Here is a 17059-nt window from a genome sequence, read left to right on the forward strand (position 1 = left end):
TCTAAAATTGAGCTCAACCACATTTATCTTAATCTTTTTAAGAAAGAACAGAATGGATGAAAAATATGGATCTTATAAACAAATTGTTAACTTTTAAAACCAACTTTCCAGTTAAGATTGAGATGAATGGCAAGTTTGACGGGCACTGTGGAAGATCTTTTCTCCCTGCTTTAGCCAGCCCTCCCATTAGGGGATTAGTTTTTATTATCTATAGATACAACTAGTAACTTGTAATCTAGTTAAACGAAATGGAAAGGCCCACCAGCAGGTGCTGGGAATAATATCCCAAGAGGCAGTCTCTTGGCAATTGTTCCTTCTGCTCCCTCCGTGGATGCCGAAACAGGGGCAAATGCTGAAGTTTTTATAAGCACAAATAAATCTCTCCCCCCCCCGCCCCCGTGTGTGTGTGTGTGTGTGTGTGTGTGTGTGTGTGTACATTTCCAGCTCTGAAAATCCTGTCGGGAATCCAAGGGTGATGTGAAAAAGTGTTCTCTAATAGCTCCTCATGGCCACATTATTTCTTTCTAAAAAATCCTGGTTGAGCTTTAGGGGAGCAGTAGCAATGTGTGAATTTGTTTTTATGAATTCTGGGGCTTGGGAGAGGGAAGCTCTAATGCTTTAAGAGAGACGCTTTCTTGCCTTGATGAGATGATTTCAGAAAATTGAAGAAAGCCAGAGCCTTAGAAACGGATGAAGACTGAAAATGAGCAGATTTTTTTTTTGCTTTTTCCAAATATATTTAGAATATCTCAGGGTATCTAAGTATTTGGGGGAAATATACTATAAATATAAAATATATTACTCAACTAAAAAATAAATAGAAAAGTTTAACAAGAAGAAGCAGTGCTCCCACTATGGGCTCTTTGGCTGGCTTATCTTCCTCATTGGGAAGAGTTAGAAATATAGAGGGGCTCCTTCTAACGCTGGTGTCAAGTGACAGAACTAAGCCTTGCCTTATAGTCTGACCTGGTCGCAGCAAGCTTTTACCGTGTAGACCTCTGCTTCAGAAACACAAAGAGAAAGATCTGTAGTGTGTCCAAATTTATGGAATACCGAGCCTCACTATAAGCTGCTTCTCCAGTGGTCACTGAAATCCAAGCCAGCTCTTGCTCGCTGTCACTCAGTAACTTTCTCTGCTCCAAGTTTTTCCTTGCCCCGTGGGGGAAGGAAAAGTCGTAGCCAAACAGCATCTTGGTTATGAAGTGGGTGGCTGTTTCCATTGTGCTAAAAGAACCGGGCCCCATCTCTATCTGGGGAGGGGGGACAGGAGGGGGTTTTAGCCTAGAAAACTGATCACTTCTTCCTCTGGTCATATTATGACTAGTATCTTTCAGTTTGAAATTTGGTAATAAGTCTGGTTGCCTAGGCTAGCTGAAAACTTAGATTGACCGGAGGTCTAAAGCTTTTCCTGAACTGTAGAAGACGGGACTTCCGAAATTCCCTCTGACCCCAGCACAGGTCAAAGTAATCCAGTTCGGGGGATGTCCAAAGGACAGGCTCCAACTGGAAAATGGGTCTGGACTACACAGTAAGTACAACATTTTGGCTTGTTTGCTCCAGCAGGTTTCGATTATTCCTGAATCGGGCAGACTCTTGGAGGATTTGTTTTTCCTATTCTGGCATGTAAACTCCTTTGTCCTGTCTCATAGAGTACTTTGTGATAGCTCTGCAAATTATACTGACTTCATGGAAAGTGATAATCATTTTTAGTGTTGAGGAGAGAAAGGGCCTGGGGCCTCCTGGCAGGTAATCAGAAAAGACTGTCTTCTTTCTCAGTGTTCCTTTTTAAAAGCATATAACACACTGCTTCCTTAGCTTCTTGTTCCCATTGAAGAAGATTCTTCGAAACAAGGGTTCCATGACGTTAAGACTTTGTCAAAGGGAGAAGTATTTTCGAGAATCTCCCAGCTTGGAATCACTTTTCTCCCAATGAAGGATTTGGGAGGCCTCAGATATTGCAAGGGAGGGAATATTCAGCCTTTTGGCTGTTTCTGCCTCTCATTCGTGTGGATTCTTCCTGCTTCCAGTTTCGGTAACCTGTACAGTGGACCTCGCATGGCCAGGCAATCGAAACGGAGAATATCAAAAAGGTCTGAGTCGGTGTTTACAAGCCTATTAAATGTGTATAGTCTCTCCCAGATTACAGTGGGCATTAACACGATTGTATACTGCTCTGCTAACAAACACTGCAAGGACAGCCTGAGCGGGCTTCTCACGGCAAAATTGTTAATGAGAATACAAAATGGTATAATATGCATTAATTTGTTCCCATGACAATAACTGCAAGAAGAATAGAAATTAGTGTGAGCCTAAACCACTCATTATAGCGGGCACAGGAATTACCAGGACCCAGTCGGTCTAGTTCTTTAGAATGACTGACTACCAGCTCTCGTTGCTCCCCAGAAAGGTGTAAAACTTCTCCAAGGCCAGACACATCGAACTGTGCTTCAGCTTTTGCTTACTAATCTGCAGGTGCCCTTATGTTTAAAGACTGATAACCACTATAATTTTGATTCCACAGGTAACCAGAATGATCGCACATGCTATTATTTACATGTCTGTTTTGTATTTGAAATATCCCGTTATTTGCCTGCGTGGTCCCCTGTAGCATCTAGCGTTCCAGAGGGTAATTATACGTTTCATAAAAACATGTTACTTTCATCTGATCATTAGGTCTGATAATGCTATACCTTGTTATAAAAGTTAAGAGCAAAGGAACTGCTTTTATATCAGTCATTACTCTGCCTCCAAACAAAGTGGGTTTTACATCTCTCCCTTCCAGGAAAACTACGGTGTTTCTACACGTACGTCACCAAGGGTGCCAAATCTCCCACTGGAGGCATATGGCGGCTAATTGTTTCGCCGTCGGACATGTCAAGGTTCCCGACTTCCCGGAGTCCCTCGGATACACCCGACCGCTACTACGGACAGTAAGGCTTCCTCTACCGAAGACATCCTAGGGGACATTTTTGGGTTCTGGAAACTGGGTTACGAAGTTTCCCAATATTCAGACTAATGAAAAATCTGTTGGCAGTTTGGCAACAGCTCCGTCTGAAACGTCGATCTTTTTAACAACAAATCTGTGCTTACCTCTCTTTGACTAGGGCACGATTTGAACAAAGAGCGCTTAACATGGAACCTAACGGCCAACTTTCCTTTGAAAACAAGAATTCCAAAGTGCTTTTAGGTCACATAAATCATCATTTTCAGGCTATAGCGGTCCCAGAGACAGCAGTCACTGAAATGGGAGGGAAATCTGGAAAGAAAAACCTTCAAAAAGATGACTGTCTGAATGACCTTGTTTCCCCTCTTCCCTCTCTCACTACCGAAGCCTTAAGTGGCCTTTCTTTGCTGCCTGCCTTGTGGCCAGAGGTCACTCCCGGGACCCCACCCAGGTCTATCCTCCTCCCTTCAGTACCCTCACCCTCCCGAGGTACTTCCCCTGCTTCCCCAGCTAACTGCGGTGCCCTCACAGTGCAGGATCTCAGTTAGGTGCCAGGGACCCTCCCAGAAGTACTTCAATTTCAAAAGAGAACTATGGGCAGACAGCCCTGATTCCCTTCCTTCTCCCCAGATCCGCAATCATTTTTTGACTCTAGTTGCACTCCCAACTATGGAACCTAAACCATACTTAAGGCAACGTTGGAAGCCCCACAACCACAAAAGAAGGAAAAAAGAAGGAAAAGGACAGCAAAGGGCACACATATCCAACATAGGAAGTCCCAAGGGCGTGAGAGTAAAAAAGCAAAAGCAAAGCAAAGAGAAGTTCCAGCAGCAGAAGGCAAGGAGAGGGGATCGGAAGGGAGGCTCAACAGCAAAACCTACGGAGGCAATGGAAATGAGAGAAAGAGTAAATCCTAACACCAGCTGCCTCGACCTAGGAAGCCTCCCTTCACAGAGAAGGAGGCAGCTTGTCTCCAGGTCCCCCTTTCTGAGGCCCTCCTGCTCTTACTACCCAAGGGCTTCCGGTTGGCCCTCCCCCACCAGCCCTCCAGATCTGTCTTCCCCAATGTGTTCCAGCTTCCAAAACTCCCTCTTCTACCCTAGTAGGGAAGGAGCCAAAGCCACCGCTCTCACCTTGTTCGGTAAAGCTAGGTGACAAAGGGCCCTCCCTGAGGCAATCTGCATGTTAAAATCCAAACTGATTTCTAATTGATGGCACCTACAGGGAGAGACCTTTCCAAGGACTGAGGCTACAGTCCAGGCATCATGGTACTGGGGAAGTTAGCTTCCAGAGCATCACACAGCAGAGCCTTTGACAATCTGGGCACCCAGTTTCTGTTGCAGAAGGCCGACGGGCCAGCTGATCAGAGCCACAGATAGAATTCCACAGAGGGGTCAGTGGCAAAGCAACATTTATCTCTGATACTTCCCCAGCTCATTTTGAAGAAGTCAAAGGCTCGTCATGCGGCCGCCTTTTCTGCTCCCCTTCGGAAAGGCCATCCCAAATGCCTGCAGACCTTCCCATGACACAAGAAACTGATCTATTGAGATTTCAAAGGAAAAAATAAAGTAAAAGACCAGATTTATTTCCTTCCAACTCCTTCATACCCCCTGTGGCTTTACAAAACCCTAAATCTTGGAGCAATAAACTTTTTTTAAAGTGCCAATAAAAATAAATATTAAACAAAGAGAACACTGCCTATCTCTTTTCCTTCCTCAAAACCCCTGAGACTTCTGATGTAGCGGGATATAGGCTGCTTTCCACTTCCTCGAGGATCCTGTGAATGACCCAATGTCAACCGCCACAGTGAGATTTAATAGGGAGCTTTAGAAAATGCTGAACAAGACAGCTAATTTTGTTTTTCTCTCCCTAGAAGGATACAGCATTTAATAAAGACCTCATCTTATATCCTTTACCATGTACATATATGCCTTTATCATAGTTTATCTAGATTCTGAACTTCTTGAAGGCAGACAAGCCAACTGTCACAGGGGAAAGAACACCGCTAGGCTAGAAGTCAGGGAACCCAGGTACTTAGACTTTGCCACAAAATAGTAACTGTATGACCTTGGATAAGTAATTTCCCCTTTCTCGTCTTAATAAAGCCACAAGTGACCTTAGAGACCAAATCCTACCTTATTCTACAGATGAGGAAAGTAAAACTCAAAGAAAGATCATAAAGATAATATGGGGAGCTGGGATTTACTCCCAAGTTTTAACACTTCAAACCCAATATTCTTTTCCATCCGCCATGCCGCTCTCACAGTTTCATCCTCTGTCAAATAAAGAGGTTAGAGCTGACAATCTCAAAGTTCTGTCCACCTCAAACATGCTGCCATTTGAGAAGTGGCTAACTCAGATTTACCCTGCATATATGTTAGGCCTTCGATAATTATTTGTGGATAGCTGATCTCTCTCTATTGATTGTATTTTTATTAATTTATTCTTTCGCAGTACTGAGTTCAGCCCTAATACCAAACGTGTTCAGGAGGTCTGCTGGCTCTTGGTGTGCATAATTAGTCACTTGTCTTTATTTTTAGGATACTTCGTGGCAAAGAGCAGGTGTAATTTGGGAGCCATAGCTAGATGCAACTGAAAAATGCAGTAATAGATAATATGCATGCACACACACACACATATATATACACACACATACATACATACATACATAAATTAATGAATGATGCCTAATTGTGATTTAGACACAAGGAATGTCTAACTTCTGCAGCCATCTCTAGAAGAAGGACAAAGAATGTCCATGGGCTCCATTTTATGGAGGTTTGGAAAAGATAGATTGTTATAAGAAAGAAAATGTATCCTGTAGTAGAATTGATTTCTATGTAGGCTGTAGCAGACACCATGATCAGATTCAACAGATTTGGGGGAAATGGCCTTATTTACAAAGCAACTCCCAAATCGGCAGGAAGTTCCCCCGAGCAGTTAATGTAAATGAAGTGTCATTTTACACAGCTGTGGGCATCAGGGGTCAGAAGCTCACTCAGTGGGGGTCCTAATGAACTAAAGTACAAATGCACAATTCCCTTTCAGCTCTGACTTTCTATTTCTCTGTTCCAAGGGCCTACCCGGAGCTCAGTTCCCCAATCTGCCAATGGAAAGGTGGAGTAGGGGACAAATTAGAGTCTTCCCATCTGATGCTGGTTAAGTTGGCCATGGGTTTTGATCATATATGCAACATAAACATGGGAACATAACTCTGCAGAGTTATGAGGATCTCTCCTCATGCAAAGTCCAAACTATTTGCATATTCTTTAGTGTACTATATATTTTGCAAACTTTTGCTTGCTTATCGCCCTCTTGGAATTGGTAAAAGGCCTCGCTGTGCAAAGTCCCACTCTCTGGAGCTACGTGTACATATAAGTAAGGCACAAAGGCAGGCCAGATATGGATTACTGAGTTTGAGCATGTATCTACATATACATGTGTGTAGCTACCATGTGCTATTTGTAATAACTTGCAAGATGAACCATGAGGGGAAACAGCTTCTCCTTTCCACCTCCTCAACCACCTGTGATGCCTGCAAACCCCATGACTTACATGAAGCAGAGGGATGAAGATCTCAACTGAGAAGCAGGACACTTCTCAAATGTAACTGCACCAAGACTGGATCATGGGTTGTTCTGCTCTGCCCCCCCCCCTCATTACCTTCCCTCCCTCCATCGTGTCTTTACCTTTCCCTCCATATGGGACCATATTGGCCTAAGAAGCATGCCCTGAACCTCTTTTATATCATAGCCTCCAAGAGCTGCCAAGGCTCAGAGAGGCTAGGGCGATCCAAAGGCCTTACTGCTCAAGGCGGAGGTGAGACTGACCCCATCTTCCCAAGCTCTATGTACAACAATGGGCTGCCTCTCATCGAGCCCACCAGATATATTCCTCTTCATTATTAACAGCCTGGAGGATGTTCAGAAATTCAGGCCCAGAATTGTGAGAGGTCTGAGAAAATATGTCAAATGATAACGATGGGAGTGAAAAACATTTAATCTGTAGAAAAGAAGACTGATGGAAAACACAAGAGCTGATATTCAAATATCCAGAAGACTCTCTGGACAGAAGAGGGATAAACTTGTTCTGCATTGATCTAAACAAGGGGAATCATGGGAAGAGTATAGGCCACTCATAAGGTGGCAAACTGTGGTGCAATATAAGGATGGCATATAAGGCTTGGAAACAGTGATGGACTTGATGACAGAAGATCTAAGTCTGAATTCAGACTCTAGTGCTTATAAGCTTTGAGGCGGTGGGCAACTCTAGATTCTTCATCTATAAAATAAGAATAGGGACTAGGGCGGGGAGTGTGATTTCATCATATATGGAACTCCTAAATGACAGAACTCCCTCTACCAATTCAGGCTAGAACATTATGTGCCGCTTATAGCCTGTTACAAATAAGCATTTATCAAGCCCTTAGTTTGGGTCAGCACTAAGAAAAGAAAAACAGTCCCTGCTCCCCAGGAGCATCCATTCCAGTGTGGGATGAACTAAGTAGGTACATAGAAGATGTAGATTATGGAAAGTAATTTGGTTGATTAATATGGCAGAAAAAAAATAAATGATGGAAGGGGTAGGGAAAAATTTGCACTGTTGGTGGAGTCATGAAGTGATCCAACCATTCTTGAAAACAATTTGGAACTGTGTCCAAAGGACAACCAAACTGTGTGTGCCCTTTGACCGAGCAATACCACTACTAGACCTATATTTCAGAGAGAATTAAAAAGGGGGGGGCATGTGCAAAAATGTCTGCAGCAGCCCTTTGTGTAGCGGCAAGGTTGAGTGGATGCCCATCAGATGGGGAATGGCTGAATAAGTTATGGTGTATGAACGTAATGGAATATTGTTGTTCTATAAGAAATGACTAGCAGGAGGATTTCAGAGAGGCCTGAAGAGACTTACAGGAACTGATGCTGAGTGAAGTAAGAACCAGTGCACTGTACACAGCAACAAGATTATGTGATGATCAATTCTGATGGATATGGTTCTTTTCAACAATGAGGTGGTTCAGGCCAATTGCAACAGACTTGTAATGGAGAGGGCCATCTGCATCCAGAGAGAGGACTATGGGGACCGAATGTGAATCACCACATGATATTTTCGCTACTTTTGTTGTTGTTTGCTTGCTTGTCTTTCTTTATCATTTTTCCCCTTTTTGATCTGATCATTCTGGTGCAGCATGATAATTGTGGAAGTATGTATAGAAGAATTGTACATGTTTAAGCTATAATATTTGATTACTTGCTATCTAGGAGAGGGGAGAAGGGGAGGGAAGGAGAAAAATTTAGAACACAAGGTTTTCCAAGAGACAATGTTGAAAACTATCTTTGCATGTATTTCAAAAGTAAAACAAAACTATTATTTAAAAAATACAATATTGCTGTTACATGTCTACATCTTGGCTTCCTTCAAGATTCAGCTCAAATGCCCTTCTTCTGAAAACCTTTCTTTGTTCCCTAACCATATGAGTCTTCTTCTCTAAGGCTATTTTTCTACTGTTCAATATTGTTTTATTTATATGGTATCTTCCCATTAGAAGCTTCCTGGAAGAAGACATTGTTTCTGGCTTTCATTGTATTGTGGTGTTTTACATAATTCCTGGTACATGGTAAATGCTAATAAATGTTCCTTGATTGTTTGAGTGACAAAAAAAAGTCGGGGAAGAATCTACATGTACAAAAATATTTCTAGCCGCGCTTTTTGTGGTGGCAAAGAATTGGAAATTGAGGGGATCAAATGGGGAGCGGCTGAACAAACTGTGGTATATGAATGTAATGGAATACAATTGTGCTGTGAGAAATGATGAGCCGGCAGATTTCAGACTCACATGGAAAAACTTAGATGAACTGATGAAAAGTAAAGTGAGCAAAAACAGGAAAACATTGTACACAGTAAAAATTATTCTGGACAATGAAGAACTGTGAATGTCTTAACTCTTTTCAGTAATAGAATTATCTAAGACAATTCCAAAGGATTCGGGGTAAAAAATGCCATCCACCTTCAGAGAAAGAACTGATAGAGGCTGAATGAAGATCAAAGGATACTATTTATTACTGAGTAAATACATACACACACACACACACACACACACACACACACACACACTACCTTTGGGTCTGTGTCCTTCTTTTACAATATGACTAATATCATAATATGGTTTGCATGACTGAACATGTATAAACTATATCAAAACTCAAAATTCTTTTAAATAAATTCTACAAGAGGTTTGGCAATTGTTAATGCTGTAAAGTTACCCATGTATATATCCTGTAAATAAAAGGCTATTAAATAAAAAAAATAAAAAAAAAAAAAGGGAAAAAATAAATAAATAAATTCTAAAAATTGTCTTTACATGTAACTGGGGGAAAACAAAAACCCTTTTTAAAAGAAAGTAATCTGAAAAGGGAAAGCAGAGGCAGCTGGGAGAGGAGGCTGGGAAGAGGGGTACCAGGAAATGCTTCCTGCAGAAGGAAGGATTTGAGCTGATTCTTGAAGAAAGACCAGGAGGCTAAGAAGTAGAGGTAAAGAGGGATCATGTTCCTATGCTCAAAGGGCTCTCAAATTGTGCATACCCTTTGACCCAGCAATGTTTCTACTGGGCTTATATCCCAAAGAGATCTTAAAGGAGGGAAAGAGACCCACATGTGCAAAAATGTTTGTGACAGCCTTTTTTGTAGTGATAAAGAACTGGAAACCAAGTGGATGCCCATCAGTTGGAGAATGGTTGAACAAAGATATGAATGTAATGGAATATTGTTGTTCTATAAGAAACAATCAGCAGTATGATTTCAGAGAGGTCTGGATAGCCTTCCGTGAACCGATGCTGAATGAAGTGAATAGAACCAAGAGAACATCATACACGGCAACAACGAGATTATGTGATGATCAACTCTGATGGACGTGACTCTTTTCAACAATGAGATGATTCAGGCCAATTGCAACAGACTTGTAATAGAGAGGGCCATCTGCATCCAGAGAGAGGACTATGGGGACTGAACGTGGATCACAAAATGGTATTTTCACCTTTTTGTTATTGTTTGCTTGTTTTTTATTTTCTTTCTCATCATCTTTTCCTTTTTGATCTGCTTTTTCTTATGCAGCACAATAATTGTGGAAATATGTTTAGAAGAATTGTACATGCTTAACATATATTGGATTATTCGCTGTGTAGGGGTAGAGGTTGGGGGAAGGGAGGGAGAGAAAAATTGGAACACAAGGTTTTTCGAGAGTGAATGGTGAAAACTATCTTTGCATATATTTTGAAAATAAAAAACTATTTAAAAAAAAGAGGAACCACGTTCCAGCCAAGAGGGACATCGAGAACAAATATATGGCTAGGGCAGATGAAACATTATGTATGTGGAGTAGTCTGAAGGCCAGTATGTGGTGCATCCAGAATGCATGATGGGAATAGAAGCTGAGTGACTTAATTTGGGTCATGTATCTGTTAAATGTCAGAAGCGACACTGGAATTCAGTTATTCCCAGTTCTGAGTTTGCTCTCAACCTGTACAATAGGGTGATAATACTTGCAAGGCCTACCTCACTGGGTTGTTGTGAATTAAGTGTTTTGTAACTTTTAAAGCCCTCTTCACATATAAGTTGTTATTAGTAAGAGTAGTCTTCCTACTAATGAAGAGTCCAAAAATGAAATAGGTTGTGGCAATAGGTAGTAATTTTTTCCATTGCTTGCAGTACTCAAACAGAGGCTGGATGACCATTACTCAGTGATACTATAAAAGGAGTCCTACCAGTAGAAGGGTGAATTAAGTGATCTCTCAGGCCCTCTATTCTTTTAAAATTCTATGATTACTTTGGGGTATTGACTTGCACCAGGCTTCAAATCTTGACTCAAACAATCACTAGCTGTGTGACCCTGAGCAAGTTACTTTACTCTGTGTGCCTCAGTTTCCTCATCTGTAAAATGAGTTGGAGAAACAAATGGCAAACGGCTCCAGTATCTCTGCCATGGAAACCCCAAATGAGGTGACAGAGTCAGACAAGAGTGAACCATCTGACCACAACATACTGACTTGCCTAGAGAGTTGGGTGTTTTCCGTTGTTTCCCTAAGCCAGAGACTCTGATTTCTAGAAGTTATAGCAGACTCCAGTGTTGGTTACTCCACTATGATAGACAATGAAAGCTATCCTCATTCACCTGGGTGCCCCAAACACTGGGTCCTCTAACTTGTATTATTTGTAAAAAGTAGGATCATTTTGAGATGTCCCAAGCAACATGATTCGAGGGCTACAGGTCCCTAAACCAAGTACCTTTATGCAGGGCAAAGAACGCTGCTCTGGGAGCCAGGGAACTTGCATTTTGGTCCCAGCTCTCCAGCTAACTTGATGTCTAATCTGAGACCTTGAACCAGTCCTCTGCCTCGGCTGAGCCTCAGCTGTCAACTCTGTAAAATCAAAAGGTCAAGATATCTTCAAGTACTGATTTTGTTTGTGTGTTTATTTATTTGAAGGGTCCATTCAGTTCTAAACTTTTCTGTCCTTTCTTCTAATGCAAAGATCTATCACCTTTTTTTAAACAAGCAAAATCAACAGCATTTATTGAGTTTCTACTAGACATGGTGTGGAGTAGTGGAAATACAAAGAAAGGCAAAACACAGACCCTCCCCTCAAGGAACTCCCACAATCTAATTGAGAGAAATGGCGTGCTAACAACTACACAGAAACATAGATAAATTGAGGACAGTCTCAGAGGAAAGGTCCTAACAGTTAAGGGGGACTCTAAAAAACTATAAAAGAACACCGTATTTTAAATCAGACGTGAAGGAAGCCATAGAAGTCAGCAGATGAAAGTGAGGTGAGAGAGAATTTCAGGAATAGAGGACATCTGGTAGAAAGCCCAGAATTGGACAATGGAATATCTTGTGGAAGGAACAGCAAGGAGACTGCAGACACTGGATGCTAAAGTTTATGGAGTGAAATAAGATAAGAGAAGATCAAAAAATGGCCAAATTATGAAGGGTTTTAAAAGGGAAACAGTATTTTCTATTTGATCCTGGACATAATAGGGAGTTACTAGAGTTGAATAAGTAAGGTAGTGACATGATCAGACCTGTACATTAGGAAGATTTATTTTGACAGTTGAGTGGAAGGACTGGAGTGGGGAGAGAGTTGAGGCTAATCCTATGTTCAAGTGCGAGATGATGAGGACCCTGGATGAGGAGCCAATAAGGCAACCTAGAAGAAGCAGTCATAGAAATGGTTTCTTTTGTGATCCTATTTATTTTATTTTATTCATTCCTTCAGATTTCCCACTATGTCTGTGACACAAAAGAAGGTCAAGAACACTTCAAAATTATGGTAGATGAATGTAATGGAACACCACGGACCGTGAAAGATGATGAACGCCATGGTTCCAGAGAAATCTGTATGAACCGATGTACAGTGAAGTGAGCAGAACCAAGTAAATAACGGAAACTATGGCAGCATTATAACAAATGACAAGTCTGATGGACATAGCGATCAATTCCAAGGAACCCTGAGTGAAACTGGGTACTGCCTAGCTCCCAACAGAGATGGCCTAAATACACAGTGAGCTATATTCTTGGCCATGGACAGTATCGGGACTTTGCTTGTTTGTGCACATACTCATGCCAAGGTTTGGGTTTCCTTTTTCGCCAGTGGACATCAGGAGAGAAATACACAGGAGAGAAAATATCTTCTTGTAAATTGAAAAATAAAGGCTTGAATTTCAAACTGGAACCCTTCTGCAGAGGTCTCTACAGAGCCAAAGGGCACTTTCAGGCCTCCAAACCGTGTTCTTTCCCCAAAGTCCTTGAAGTTCCAAGCCTGGGTATACTCTTATCCCTCAGGGTGCTGGGAGCCTCTAATTCTCTACTCTGAATCACCCCTGGGAGGGTAAAAGCAGGCTCTATTGGAGAGTTACTTTCTGAACTGCTGTTGCCACCTAATGGCTTTTTCATAAAACTGTCTCTAAAATTCCCATCTGTGACCTTTCGCCTAATAGGCCTTTCTTCAATTTCATCCCCAAAAGGCAATATCCACAGATTTACTGAGTCATAAAGTATGGGATGATAATAGATGATGTGAAACCCTTTAAAGAGCTTCACATTCAATCACTGCAGGCCAGGTAAGCCAGTGGTCATGAAGCTGAATTACACTTAAGTCTCGGGAGATTCAGCGGTCTTCAACGTTCGCTCTTCTCAATAATTCTATCATCATGGCACAATGACTTGTGTGACTTGACAAATGCATTTATAAACAACCCTTTGTGGTGAACTTGCTAGTGCAGTTCAACTTTAATTAGAACATCAAATGTCAGAGCTGGCAAAGACCTTTGAGATCATTTCATTTTACACATGAGGAGACTGAGGTCTACAGAGGTCAGTCACTTGCCCAAATCGACACAGGAAGTCATTGGCTGAGCTGGGAGAATCTAGCCAAAGTGTCATGTCCAAGGCAGCAGGGCCAAAATAGGTGAGTGTGTGTGTGTGTGTGTGTGTGTGTGTGTAAGCACAAATGAGCGCATGTGCATATTTTTGTGTGTGCATGTCCACACCCATCCATACCCCATACATAAACATACACATATACAAACACACATATGCAGGCGTGAAAAAGAAATGAAACTTCAGACAAATGAAAATGCTCCATCATTAAAAGTGCCATCCAAGACACTGCTCAGGTATATATTTTTTCAGGGCACTGAAGCTCACTGCCATTAGATGCACCAGCCATGATAACTATGATAACTATGGGGGAGAATATTATAAACTGGAAATGATAGTAACTAACGGCCTTGAGTTCTGTGATTTGGTAGAATGGAAAGGGGCTTATGTGGGGAGTGAGGAAAGACTTGCCCTGAAATGGCACTGCTAACACTGGCAGGTTGTATGACCACGGTCAGGTTCTTTAACTCCCATAAGTCTCAACTACAATCAGAGAGATGATCTGAGAATTAGATGAGATCATTACAGGACAAGCAGCTTGTAATACCTACTCTGGACCAGGCCCTTTGATAGATGCTGGAGATACTAATGCTCACTGTCTGTCCCTTGCTTTTGTAAGCAAGGGAGGCCTCGGAACGTTTTTAAATTCATCAAATAAAATAAATAAGACCACAAAAGAAACCATTTCTGTGACTGCTTCTTCTAGGTTGCCTTTGTTGCCTCACATCCAGGGTATCCTCCTCTGAGGTGCTGGGCAGAGACCGACTTGTCCTCATCTGGATTAGTTGAAGGACCCAAGTTTGTGTTTGGGCTGGAGAAGAAAACCTGGAGGATGTGGAACTGGGGGAGGGGGGAAATAGCAGGGGTGCTACCAGGTTGTTGTACACAAACTTCTGAAGGGCTGTCTCACAGAAGAAAGGTTAGACTTGTTCTGCTGAGTCCCAGACGACAGAACTAGGAGTATTGGGCAAAAAGGATCTAGAATAAAGCAGGGTGGTCTACCTTGGGAGGGAGCAAATTCCCCACCCCGGAGGTCTTTGAAGGCTGGATAACTACTAGCCAAGTTTTGTCGTGCAGATAGGTTGATACAGATGACACTGAGATCCCTTCCCCCTCTGAACTTCTCTATGATTCTGTGGACAACACTACAGACATGAAAAACCGCAATCTTGGTCCCTGCGCACCAAGAGCCTACAATCTAATAAATGCTGACTAGACTTTAATCTATCTTTGTTTGGGGTCCCTTCTGCTGCTTGTTTAAGAAAGCAGCTCAAAACCACACATTACAATTAGTGATGTCTGATCAATACCAAAAAATAAAAATACGAATGTCCTAGTGAAAAATGTTAAATCACTAGTTCAAGGAAGTAGTTAATCCTCTACCCAGTTCTTTATATGCTAGATTGCAAAAAGCCTTAAGAACAATCTTCTGCTGTCCTTATGATCTTCTCAAAGCACTCAGTAGATTGAGGAACAGATGCACCCCCTTATTGTAATCCATGCATCCCTTATGGCTCTCATAGTCTCCTCTGGTTAGCAAACTTGGGTCCTAATCTTATAAGCCTTCTTGTTCTTAGAATAATGGGATTTTGAGTCCAAAGAGGTAGTATGTACCTTCATTGGATATTTCATAAGATGAGGAAGCAAGGAAGGAAGGATTTGTGAAGTGTGTCAAGAACTGTGCTAAGTGTTTTATTATTACTATCTCATTTTATCATTAAGACGACCCTAGGAGGTAGGCATTATTATATACCCATTTTACAGATGAGGAAGCTAAGACAGGTTGAATGACTTGTCCAAGTTCATACAGTTAATAGGTATTTGAAACTGGATTTCAACTCAAGCTTTCTTGACTCTTGGATTCTTGGAGTAGCTAGGTGGCGCTGCAGCAGACAAGGTGTTGGGCCTGGAGTCAGGAAGACATGTCTTCCTGAGTTCAAATCTGGCCTTATCCACTTATTAGAGTCACACAGACCTGTTTGCCTCAGTTTCCTCATCTGCAAAATGAGTTGGAGAAGGAAATGGCCAACCCCTATCTTTGACAAGAAAACCCTAAATGGGGTCGCAAAGATCAGACGTGACTGAAATAACAAACCAACAACTTCCTGACTCTGGGCCCAGCGTTGTATTTGTAGTATCATCCTGCTTTTCCTCAAAGACCATTTTTTCAACTGCCTCATTGTATGGTAAGGCTAAATGACTTTTCTCAATGACAGGGGTGGAACTTGAATCCAGGTTTTCTGATTCCAAAGCCAGTGTGCTTTTCACTGTATGTGCCATTCTGTCTTTCACAGGGAAAGACAAAAACTGCCATCCTGTTCTCAGGTTCCTGAATCAAATGGTTATCCTTAAAGAAAGAAAAGTTCATCATGGGAAAAGAATGTCAGAGTTGAAAGGAATCTTAGAAAGAAAGAAGGAATAAAGTCATTGGACTATTCTACAGGCCACCTGAAAAGAAAGCATATATCAAAAAGAAATTGGGGAAACAGAACCCAACCCTGCCATGGAGGCATATACAGCCACAGGCATAAAGCAGTGATGGGGGACTTGAATTATACAGACATCTTTCTACCCCAAAAGCAAAGTAGGAAACACATTCCTGGCTTCCCTTAATGGAATTTAATTTCTAACTTCAATTCAGAAGCTATTTCTTTAATGAGGTCTTCCTCGGTCCCCATCCCAAACCTCTTCCTGCATGTGAAAATGATCTTTTCTTCCTCGGATTTCCTCAAAGCAGTTAGCCTGGATCTGTCCTTTGTCCTGATCACATTTTACCTCATATCATACTTTTCTTGTGTCCTTTTGACTCTATTAAACCATGAGCTCTTTCAGGGTGGGAGTCAGGTATATTTTTTTTAATCTTTGTAGCCTTATTGCCTAGCACAGTGCTACTACTACACACATAACAGATCCTTAACAAATCTTTATTAAATTAAATTTAGTTCAATTGAACGAAGACTCCCATACCTGTAATCTGTACTCACGTTGAAGTTCATGGCAATAGGAGAGAAGCCAAATCTGAAAATTTTTAATGTGGAAATCGGGGAAGGGAGAAGCTTCTGGTGATCCTTATCAATGGGAGAAATAGGTGATACTCATGTGGGAGTACATGACAGACCTCCTGGACAGAAGGAAGAAACAGATAAAAACTCTGAGAAACAGATTAAAAAACCTGTGGTTTATTAGGAAAATCTTTGGTAAATTTTCTTTCTACTATGGGCTCTGGCCAAATGCAGCAAGTAACATGGGAATTTCAGACACTGACGAGTTCTGAGCTAAAATGTCATTGCCATGAAGAAAGTGACATTTTGATTGTAGAAGAGAAGAATATAAAGCACAAGCTTAGTGAATGCTAAGTAAGAAAACTATTCCAAACTTTGGTTCCAGTAGTGAGAGTATAGGGCAGGAAATAGAGGTCGGAGTGTTACTTTAGCAATTTTGCTCTGAATCTTATTGCTTTAGTTTCCCCTAAAGAAACCATGATCAAAACAATAAGGTTATAAAAATGATCGCATTATTATAATTTGTTAGTACAAGTTCCAACATGAGTCATTTTACCAGAGGCTGAGGACTGTTCCAACAATTTTCTTTCATTAAGTATTAGGCTGAATTCAGATGACTCCAAGTCAACTAATAGCTCACATATATGGTTGCCACCTCTGTTTGGAGAATTCTATTAT

Source organism: Sarcophilus harrisii, chromosome X, assembly GCF_902635505.1.
Source record: "Sarcophilus harrisii chromosome X, mSarHar1.11, whole genome shotgun sequence".
Lineage (NCBI taxonomy): Eukaryota > Metazoa > Chordata > Mammalia > Dasyuromorphia > Dasyuridae > Sarcophilus > Sarcophilus harrisii.